This window comes from Elephantulus edwardii, unplaced genomic scaffold (genome assembly GCF_000299155.1).
Source record: "Elephantulus edwardii isolate Elephantulus edwardi_28Jun2011 unplaced genomic scaffold, EleEdw1.0 scaffold00304, whole genome shotgun sequence".
NCBI classification, from domain to species: domain Eukaryota; kingdom Metazoa; phylum Chordata; class Mammalia; order Macroscelidea; family Macroscelididae; genus Elephantulus; species Elephantulus edwardii.
Window position 1 is genome coordinate 2,497,910 of NW_006400054.1, and position 11,178 is coordinate 2,509,087.

Here is an 11,178-nt window from a genome sequence, read left to right on the forward strand (position 1 = left end):
TAGACCAAGCCAGACTAGGAAGCAGGATTGGCCTCCCATCCTCTTCTCAACTAGAGAGTCAGTGAGAGGAAGACCCTTGACAAGATGGACTGAAACAACGGACTTATCACAGAGATTGTAAGGACAGTACGTGATAGGGCAGGGTTTTGCTATGTAATATGTGGGGTCATTATGAATTGGAGCCCCTCGCAACAACAATAACCTTGCTCACAGCTGTGTGACATTCCCTAGAACAGTTTCTAGTACAGAGAGGTTGTTACATGACATGGGATAGTCTCAACTCTTAGTGACCTTGTATATAATGGAACACAACACTGCTGGGCCCCACCCCAGCCTCACCTCCACTGCTCTGCTTGCACCCATTGGTGGAGCCTCCTGTCAATCCATCTCATTGAGTGTCTTCCTCTTTTTTTCTCCAGTCCTCTTATTTCCAAGCAGTATGTCATCCTCCAGGGACCATCCCTCCTGAAATCACGTCCAAAGAAAGGGAGACAGAGCTGCCCTCTTTTCTTCTAAGGAGCATTCTGGCTGTCCTTTCTCTAACAGACGTGCTCACTATTCTAGCAGCCACTGGTATATTCACAGAATATTCTTCTCCAGCCAATGCATCATTCCTCCTCGGTCTTCACTGACACACGCAGCGTGTTGTTGTTAGGTACTGTCGAGTCAAGCAGGACTCACAGAAACAACAGATCTGAACCCTGTTCTATCCTGTGCCACCGTCATCATCTCGATACACTTGAATCCACTGCTGCAGTCACTGTGTCAATCCATCTGGCTGGGGGTCCGCCTCTCTTTCGCTGACTCTCCAATTTTCCAAGCATGATATTTCCTTCCTAGGAGTTGTATCTCCTCACAGCATGTCCAAAGCATGAGAGACGAAGCTTTGCCCTCCTTGCCTCCAAGAAGCATTCTGGATGCATCTTTTCCAAGACACACCTGTCCGTTCTTTTTTGGCAGTCTGTGGAATAGTTGGTACTTTTCTCCAGCACCACAACTCCAAGGCATCAGTTCTTCTTCTGTCATCCTTATTCATTGTTCAGCTTTCAGATGCATAGTAAGTGATGGACAAGACCATGGCCTGAATGAGGTGCACCTTAGTCTTCAAAGTGACATCATTACTCTTCATCATTTTGGAGAGGTCCGTGACAGCAGTCTTGACCAAAGCAACATGTCTTCTTATCTCTTGACTGCTGGTACCATGGGTGTCAATTGTGGAGCCAAGCAAGAGTAAATCACTGCCAGTTTCAATGCTTTCTCCATCCATCACGATGTCGTACTGGCCCAGTGGTGAGGAGCTTGATGGGATCACATGGTAGGTGCTCATTAAGTCTCAGGTGACAGCTGACCCTATGAGCTTTGAATGGGACCTGGCACACACTAGGTGCTCGGACAGTGCTTACATCATGAGTGACCAGCTTGGCAGACCCCCAAATATGTGCTAGAAGAAGGGGGCTTGTTCATTTCTCCGGAGCCCCAGAGGTGCCCAGGCCAGGCAGGCTGGAAGGCTTCTGCAGCCTGCTGTGACAGCTGGTGGCTGAGCCAGCCTCTCTCGGAGGTTGGAGCTCTTGAGGAAAACTCCCAGGTGCTGCCTTTTCCAATGCCCACTCTGCCCGGCTGGAGGTGAAGAAATCAATATAAAGATCGGCTTGGGAGGGAAGCAGGAGAGTAAAGGGCTTTTCGGCTTCAACAAGGAGGCAGCCTCAGAAAGAACCAGTGGCAGGGCTTCCAGGCGGTGACACACACGCTTAGTGCTAACCCGGCAACTTCTCTGTGTGCTCCTCCCCTCAGCTACTGAGAGAGAGCTCGCTCGGTGCCTTTGAGGTGTGGTGGTGGCGAAGAAAATCGAACATTCTACAGGCAGCCTAAGGGACGAACCGATCTGTCTTGGAGGAAGAGCACTCAGGGTGCTGTTGAAGTAAGGATGTGGACTTTGTCTCAGATGCTGCGGCTGTGTTATCAGGAGGGGCAGGTCCCTGGACGAGGACATCTTGTTGGGAAAGGCAGAGAGCCAGACAAAGAGAAGAAGACCCTCAATGAGGTGGACTGACACTGTGACTGCAGCAAGGGGCTTGCTGGCGAGGATGGGACAGCGGCTGAGGACGGCATGGGACCGAGTGAGGTTTTCTTCTGTTGCCCATGAGGTCACTAGGAATGGGAGCCGACTTGGTGGCGTGTAATGATAACACAGACGTGGCTTCTCATTCCAAGACCTTGATCACAGAGCCATTCAGCTCTTGACTCCCAAACATGTCTCACAGGCCCTGTCTTCTCTGCTCAGAAGGTGGTGATGGGGGGTGGTAATCAAAGATAGCCAAGTGCTGAGTCATCCCCCAGGTCCATCAACCTGGGGCCATTTAGTGCCAGCTGGTCCTTTGCATCAAGCACTAGTCTAGATGTGAGAGATGTTGCAGGGAGCCTGGTGATGCTGTGGGTTAAGCATCAGCCCACTAACAGCAAGGTCAATGGTTCAAACCCACCAGCTTCTCTGTAGGATATAGATGAGGCTGTCTGCTCCATAAAGATTTACAGCCTCAAAATCCCTATAGGGCCATTCAACTTTGCTATGAGCTGGGATCCGCTGAAAAGCAGTGGGTGGTGTGGTGCATGGACCAAGGAACAAACGCGTTTTTGTCAGTTCAGATGCACAGCGACCCTCCACAAGGTGTCGGAGGCTGTCAGCTTCTGTAAGTGGGGACCGTCCGTCCGTCTTTCTCCCCTGACGGATTCGAACTGCTGACTTTTGGGTTAGGAGCCTGGCATGTTGTGCACTACACCACCAGAGCTCCTTTAGTAAACAGTCAGGTGTTGACACAACTTGTATATGTGCTTGGAAACGAGTAGTTCCAGGTGGCTCGCTTTATCATGACATTGTTGTTACTGTGATTATCTGGACATTACCTCTGAGGTTTACCAGTAGCATGTTTGGCAGCTGCAAACATCAAGGGGAAAGGTCAATTAGAAATAGGAAAACAGAAAAACCCTTTGACCCAGCAATTCCACTACTGAAGAAACCAGAGCTGCTACCCAAGCAGATATATGCACACCCATGTTTGTTGCTTTGTTCACAATAACAAAGAGTTAGAAACAACCCAAGTGCTCATCAACAAATGAATGGATAGAGAAGCTGTGGTATATTCACACAATGGAATACTATGCAGCACTGAAAACCAAAGAACTCATGAGATATTTTACAAAATGGGTGACTCTGGAGGATATTATGCTGAGTGAAATATCTCAGTTACAAAAGGACAAATATTGCATAGTGCCACTGTTGTAAAATGGGACTGACATCAGGGTTGGGGGGAACTTAAGGAAAGAGGGGATAAATAATGTATACTGCATTGAAACAGATGAGGGAGAGAACTGCTTAAAAGGGATATGTGATAAGGTATTTTTGTCATGACAGGAGTCCAGAATGAAGGCTGCATAGTGGAGTGGTCTTGGGGGGAGGGATTGTATAACAATGAAAGAATTTTTTTCTTTTACTTTTCAAAGAGAAGAGTGAGCTGAGTAGGAGGGATGGGCAGGGAGAAAAGTGCAGCAATGAATGAATGGAAGTCCAAAGTCTCTGTAAACTTTCATTAATTTTTTTTTTTTTAAAAAGGAAAGGAAAGAATAAGAAATAGGAAAACAGACACTGGTCTTGTGTTAAAGCCCCTCTTCCAGGCTGTGTGTCCCTAGGCAACACAGGTACCTTCTCTGGATCCTGAAGCCTCGCTGTGTGAAACAACTTAACAGTATGTGCTAAATTGTGTTCCAGAGACAGACAGCTCTGGTGGGTGAGCCCAGGAGGAGGAGCTGTACTGCTAACCTCTCTGGTGGTTCCACTGGAGAAAGATGGGCAATTTTCTCCCACACAACTTACAGTCTCAGAAACTCTATAGAGGAATGGGTGGTAGGAGCTAGTTTGGGTTCAGTGGCAATGAGGGAAAGACAGATGTGCACGTGTGCACTCACACATCCACTCACACTCACACACAAACACACCACACACACACACACACACACACACACACACACACACACACACACACACTCAGAAAGATCTGTGCGAGTCTCAGCCCCTATTCCTGTCAAAGTGATCCTGTTTGTGGAAACAGTCTCTTTCTGCAAAGAGAGAAGTTTTTCTGCACCAGCATCAACCTCTTCATAGAAAGGTGCTATTTTATTTGAGAAGCTGGACTTTATGAAGATGAACATGGCATCAGGATTAGAACAAGAGTCACCAACAACCCTGTTAGGCAGATGGCACAACCTTGCTTGCTGAACGTGGGGCGGGCCTGAGGCACTTGCTGCAGAAGGTCGAGGCCTGCAGCCTTCAGTGTGGATCACTTCTCAACAGCAAGAAAACAACAATTGTCACCACTGGGCAGCATCATGATAGCTGGGGGGGGGGTTGAGGTTGTTAACAATTTTAGCTTGCTCTTATTTGGATCCACAATCAACACCCATAGTACCAGCAGTCAGAGAGCGGGAGATGTATAACACTGGCAAAGTCTGCTGTCAGGGACCTCTCCAAAGTGCTGATGAGCAATGACATCACTTTAAAAACTAAGGAGCGCCTGATTCAAGCCACAGTCTTGCCAATCGCCTGCTATGCATCGAAAAGCTGGATAATGAGTAAGCAAGACATAAGAATAGATGCCTTTGAAGTCTGGTGTTGGAGAGGAGTCCTGAACATCCTACAGACGGCCAAAAAGAACAAACAGATACAGGTATTGGAGAAGTGCAACCAGAGTGCCCCTTAGAGGCAGAGAGGGTGAAGCTTCACCTCACATACTTTGGGCACGTTGTTAGGAGAGGCTATTCTTTAGAGAGGGGCCTTAAGCTTGAAAAAGGGCGGGTCAGGGAAATAAAAAGAGATGGATTAATGCAGTGACTGCAGCAATGGGGTCAAGTGTGCTGGAGATGATATCGACGGTGTAGGATGCAACAGGGTTCAGATCTGTTGTTCAGAGGACTGTTATGAGTTGTACATGGCTTGACGGCACCTAGCAACAACAATGACGACGTTACCGGCTAAACCATGTCGGAGGAAGGTGGGTCCCGAGCCTAATCTCCTCTGGGGAGAGAGTCTCGGGCTGGGGCAAAGGGGGAGACCGACACCACGTAATTTGGGATGGAGGTGGAGCTGCTGGCAGCAAAGGACACTGAGCGTTGCTGGGCAACCAGTGGAAGCTGGGAGAGACGATGCAACAGCCCCTCTCAGACCCCTGCTGTAGGAAACCAGGAGTTCCAGATCTGGGACTCTGAAAACTGAAGTTGGCGTTGAGAGGACTTGCCCGAGGCCACTCTCATTGCAGTTTGAAGAACCAGAACAGCCACTCTGGTCTGTCCCCGAGACCGCAAATGCTGGGCACTGGCTCGTGTAGGAGTGGCAGGACCACTGTGTAGGTCCCCACTCGATCCAAGAAGTGGGCTGCCCCTGCAGCATGTGGGATTGCAGTCAGCTGCAGGAAGGACTTCCTCGCCATCTCCTCAGCTCTGAGGGAGGTTTCAGATGCCGCTTCACTCTGGTTCACCTTGAAGGCAAGGGGACGGCCCCCACGACCTCTCGAGGTTGCTTCCAGCCTGGGCTGGACCTTATGAACTCAAGTCTGTCCCTCTGTGCTGTCTTGCCTTCTCTCTCGGTGAGGACCCTCCCCCCAGCCTCAGGCCGTGGCTGCTCTTCGTCACCCTGTCCCCTCCCCCGAGGTCACCCTTCTCCCCGAGTCCAGTCAGCATGGAGAAATTTCCCATCCCCTCACCTCATCAGAACATTCTCGCTGCCCAGAGCATAGCTTGGCTCAGGGAAGAGAACTCATTTAAAATAACTACAATAAATGCGTGAGTGATACAGAATGTTTGAGAGTGAGAGGAGGCGTAAGAATGAGCTGGGTAAGAAGGATGGAAGGAACACCGGTGGTGCAGAATTGAGAGCTCTGTGAATGGAAAGGTCAGCTGTTCGAACACCTCAGCAGCCCCAAGGGACAGGTGAGTTAGTCTAGGTCTGCAAAGATCTGCAGCCTTGGAAATTGAATGGGGCAGCTCTGTTCTGTCCTCAGGGTCTCTGTGAGTTGGAACCCATCCCTGCTTAGTCCAATCCAGGAGCAGCGAGGTGACTGGAGAGGTAGGAGTGGAGTGAGCAGGGAAGGAGGGCTGGGTGGGGCAGTACAGCCGACCCTGGGCCTTGTCTGCCACAGAGGGGACCCGACCATGGGACATGGGAGTCAGAGGGCACTGCTGAGAGAGGCGGGACACGGCCTGATTTATTAGGCTGGCCACCTGAGAAAGGATCTAATCAGGCTTCTTCTGGTAGCTTTACAGGGGACCCTGATGGGCCACAGGGCAGAGAGACCAGCAAAGAGGCTGCTGCACGAGTCCAGGTGCCTGGTGACGGCGGCTTGGACCAAGGCGGCCTCAGTGGCAGTGGAGAGAAATGGGTGGGCGAGGGCTGTACTCAAGGCTTTTCCCCCGCACACATTCATCTCATTGTAAACACCAGCCAGGTGTCATCAGATGGACTGGGTGACCCTGAGTGCGCCAGAGCAGCGTTGGGCTCTGCAACGTTTTCAAGGACTGATGTTGTGGAAAGGGGGTCACCAGGCCTTGCTGCCGAGGCACCCCTGGGCGGACTTGAACATCTGACCTTACAATTAACACCAGCGATCTTGTGAACCGTTGGCACCAGCCAGAGCTGATGATGCAGCTCATGGGCGAATAGTTACTGAGACACCCCCCACCCCGTGCTGGGCTCTTGGGGGGCCCTAAACTAAACAGACTTAGCCCCCGCCCACAAACAGACTGGAAGTTTAGCGGAGACATAGAGTTTCTAACGAGCCTAGATTAAATTCATGGCTGCAGGCGACAGTAAGTCCTGCCAGCAGAGGGACAGACAGAGGCTGCGAGACAGACAATCCAGCCACGCGCTGCCTTCAGCCTGGCGGCCTCCTGGCTGATGCTTCTCATCACACACATGGGGAAACTGAGGCCCAGCAGGACCATGACAGGTGCCTGGCCACACAGCAAGACGCTTTGTTCAGGAAAACAGCTCAGCTGGGGTCTCCCGAAAGGTGGCCATCACCCTCGTGGCCGCGTTCCCTCCCCCACGGCGGCCACCCTGGTTTCCGCCCCCTGAAGCCCCTGGGAAGTGTCCTGTGAGCGGAGCCCTGGGCGGCAGGAGCCCGGCTGTCCCCGCCCCGGCCGGGTGGCCCCGATCGATAGCGAGTGTGCCGCCTCGATACTCCATCTCATTAGACCTTCGTTTTCATCTCCCGGCTTCCTGGCAGCCTTCAAATTATCCCATAAAATTTATTTACTATTTCATGAATACATAAGCAGCAGGCAGGCACAAGCTTTTTATATATTTACACTGTATATATTTCACGGGAGACTTATAGCTGTCTCTAAGGCAGAGAGGGGGAGAGGGAGAGCCTAGCGAGCAGACGGAGCCGGCAGCTGGCGGCAGAGGGGGGCGCGTGGAGATGCGGGGCCACGGGGCCCAGGGCGGCGCCGGGCTGGGGAGGCCCACGGGGGACATGTGTCGAGGGGCAGTGGAGGCAGGGACCTGGGGCGGATGCTCAGGGCAGCTGTTGAGGGTCCATTCTGGGGACAGTCTGGGTGGCAGTACTCGTGGTCCACAGGATCACAGGGTGGACCCTCACCTGGCCCCAGAGTCAGACTGGGCACTGGCTCCACACGGAGTCTGGATCCTGGTTATAGACTGAGCCTTGACTTCACGTAGGGTGAGTCTAGGCGTGGTCACTGCCTGAACCCCAGTTCTGACCAGAGGCTGAGTGCTGGTCTTGATTAGAGGCTCAGTTTTGATTCTAGTCAGAACCTGAGTCCTGGGCCTTAACACAGACCGAGTTCTAATCCCAGTTACAACCTGTGTTCTGATCCCAGTCACAGTCTGAGTCCTGAGCCCAGTTACATAGTTTGAGCCCTGGTCCAAGTTTATCTAATCTAATCTAATCTAATCTAATCTAATCTAATCTAATCTAATCTAATCTAATCTAAAGCTTCATCCTAGCTGCAATCTGAGCCCTGAGTCCAGTTGCAGACCAAGACCTGAGTCCAGTTACAACCCAACACTGGAGTCCAGCCCAAGCCCTGGGTCCAATTACAACCTGAGCCCTCAGCCTAGTAACAGCCTAAGACCAGAGTCCAATTACAACTTGAGCCCAGAACCCACTTACAGCCTGATTCCCGATCCCAATCACAGCGTGAGTTTATATAATCTTAGTTACAACCTGAACCCTGGTCCTGGTTACAGTCTAAGTTCTGTTTGCAAGTGTAGCCCAACTCCTGATTCCAGTTACCTACAGCCTGAGCCCTGATATACAGTCTGAGCCCTGGTCCAAGTTTATCTAGCCTAACCTTGGTCCCAGCTGCAACCTTAGCCCTGAACCCAGTTAGAACCTGAACCCAGAGCCCAGTTACCACCTCAGTTCTGAGCCCAGTTACCACCTGATCCCCGATCCCAATCACGGACTGAGTTCTGATCTTAGTTACAACCTCAACGCTGGTCCGATCCCAGTCTAAGCCCTGATCTCCAGTGCAGCTGAAGTCCTGAGCCCAGTGACCACATGAGCTCTGCTCTTAGTCACAACCTGAACCTTGGTCACAGACCGAGCTCTGCTGCCAGTTCTTGGCTGCCCTGACCCTGGCTCTAGACTGGTCCTTGACCCTGGAACAGTCTGTGCCTTGACGCTAATCCCACATTAAACCCCAACACTGACTGCAAACTGAATCCTGATTCCTACTCTAAGCAGAACCCTGACTCCAGCCTTGACTGACTCCTATCCTTAATCAAGACATCAAGCTGTGTCACCATGGACACAAGCACCAGGTGAACGGCAAGCAGCCCCAGTCACAGGTTCCACGTGGCTTGGCGGGAACTGCTTGTCACTGCAGCATAACCTGATGGATACTGTCTGAAGTCTCTTTTTCTTCAAAGGCAGCCACCTTGGATTCTGTCTGCTCCTAATCACCAAAGTTTGGCTCAAAGAAAGCTTCCAGGGTCTGAGAGCCAGAAGGGAGCGGGGCGGACAGGATGTCTGACAACCCCTCACACACAAGGCCAGGCACACTTGCGGGCACTTGACGGAGGTGCCAAATCCTGTCTTCACTGCCTGCGATGTGAAGTTAGCAGAGTCTTGATGCCTGGAGCCGCCTGCGAGGGCATAGCATGTGGAAAGGGAGAGAAACCCAGGGATATTCTCTGTCTCTTCTCAAATCTTCAGAGATCTGGGCAGCCCAGTGCTCCAAAAGGCCGCACGCTGGCCCCACATTCCTTCAAATTATTTGCCCATCAGCCACTGTCATCCTTGTCTTTGTTAACTGAGCACCTACTACACAACCAGGCCCTGTGCTTTTTATCATTTCAGCCCCAGTAGAACTCTCTTTCTTCGCTATGTTACATCATTTATTGACTCCGTATCGATCTAATAATCTTGTTTATACTATGCTCCCTTCCTCCTTTTCTCCCTCCCCTGACACGTTCCTCCCTCCTGTTCATCTCTCTTCCCTCCCCTCCCATCCTGCTCATTTCTTCCCCCTCCCTCTCCTCCTTGCTCATCCCTCCTCCCCTTTTCTTCCGTCCTCCCTTGTCCCTCCTCCTCCCTCCTTTCATTCACTCAAGAGGTGCTATGAACCAGCACTTATAACACAGGCTCCGGCCCCAGACAGGCTCCTTTCAAGTTCTAGTTTAAGTTCTAGCTCTATCCCTTGCTAACTGGATGACACGGGGCAGGCTGAGGAAACTCTCAGCCCATTTCTCTGCATCTGTAAAATGGCAACAACAGTCGTCACCTCCCAGAGCTGCTGCAGAGACAAGTCCTTGGGAAATCATTCACAGGTCCACTGGCTTCACCACGTGCTCAGGGTCCTTCTTGCTGACCACCACGCTGGCTGCAGCAGGGTCCCGGCGATGACCAAGACAGGGGAGACAGAAGAAGAAGGCTGGAATGACAAACACTTGACCTGTGTCACTGTCTCCCTCTCTAAAGCCCCACAAGGGAGTTGTTGTTGGTGCTGCTGTGTACCGTCCAGTCAGAATCGACTGGTAGCCGACCTTCCAGTGCGTTTCCGGAGGCAGTAAATTGCATGCGAGGCTTGCCCATCCTTCTCCCACGGAGCAGCTGTGCAAACGACTTGCTGGGTGGGTGGGTGGCTGAGCAATAAACACTATTCAAGTCAGTGGGAATGGGGATCCACTGATCCAGGCTCCCGAGAGGCACCCCCATCTCTGAGAATCGTCAGGCCCCCATCCAACCCCAGAAACACCTGCTTTCTCCATGGACACCCCTCTCTCATACCGTCCCAGGGTGGCTGGGAATCTGTGTTCACAAAACTTGGCCTCTTAGAAGGCCCCTCCCACTCCTGCCCAAAGGGCTGGACTTGAAGGTGTCTTTGGGCCACCACTGCTTCTTCGCACGGACCCTGTAGGATGTATTATTAATGGTAATAATAATTATAATTGTGTATTGATCTCCCCAGTGCACTCGGCACTCTCCCCAGTGCCGGACGCGGGTCACTGGCCAGCGGAGCCACAAATCTGCCCACAAGGGCATCGCCCAGCCCTGCTGCCTGGCGGACACCCATCGTGTGACCGGTGCCCAGAGTCCCTGCGGCCCATCCAGCACACTGACCTCCATCTGTGCCCGTACCAGCCACACGGAAGTATTCGCCCACCAAAACTAAACCAAACCAGTTCAGTCGAGTTGCTTCCCACTCACAATGACCCCATGTGCTGCAGAGTAGATGTGCTGTGGCCTAGTGATAAGAAGCTGAGCTGCAGTCCAAAAGGCACGTGGTTCAAAGCTACCAGCTATTCCATGGGCAATCTCCTCCTGTGAGATTAACTGCCTCAGTTCCGACTTGATGGTTGTTGTTGTTGTTGTTATGTGCTGTCAAGTCGCCTGCAACTCATAGTGGCTCTGTGTATAACAGCTCTGAACGCTGCTCTATCCTGAGCTAATCTTATTGTCCCTGACACACCTACCCCCATTACTCTGGTCAGTGAGTCAATACATCTCATCCAGGGCCTTCCTCTCCTGTGCTGTCCCTCCACCCTCCCAAACATAATGTCCCTCTCCAAAGACCGGTCACTCCTTACAACATGCCCAAAATATGTCGGACAAAGCTTCAGAATCCTTGACCCCATGGAGCAGCCTGGTTTCACCCTCTCCAGGA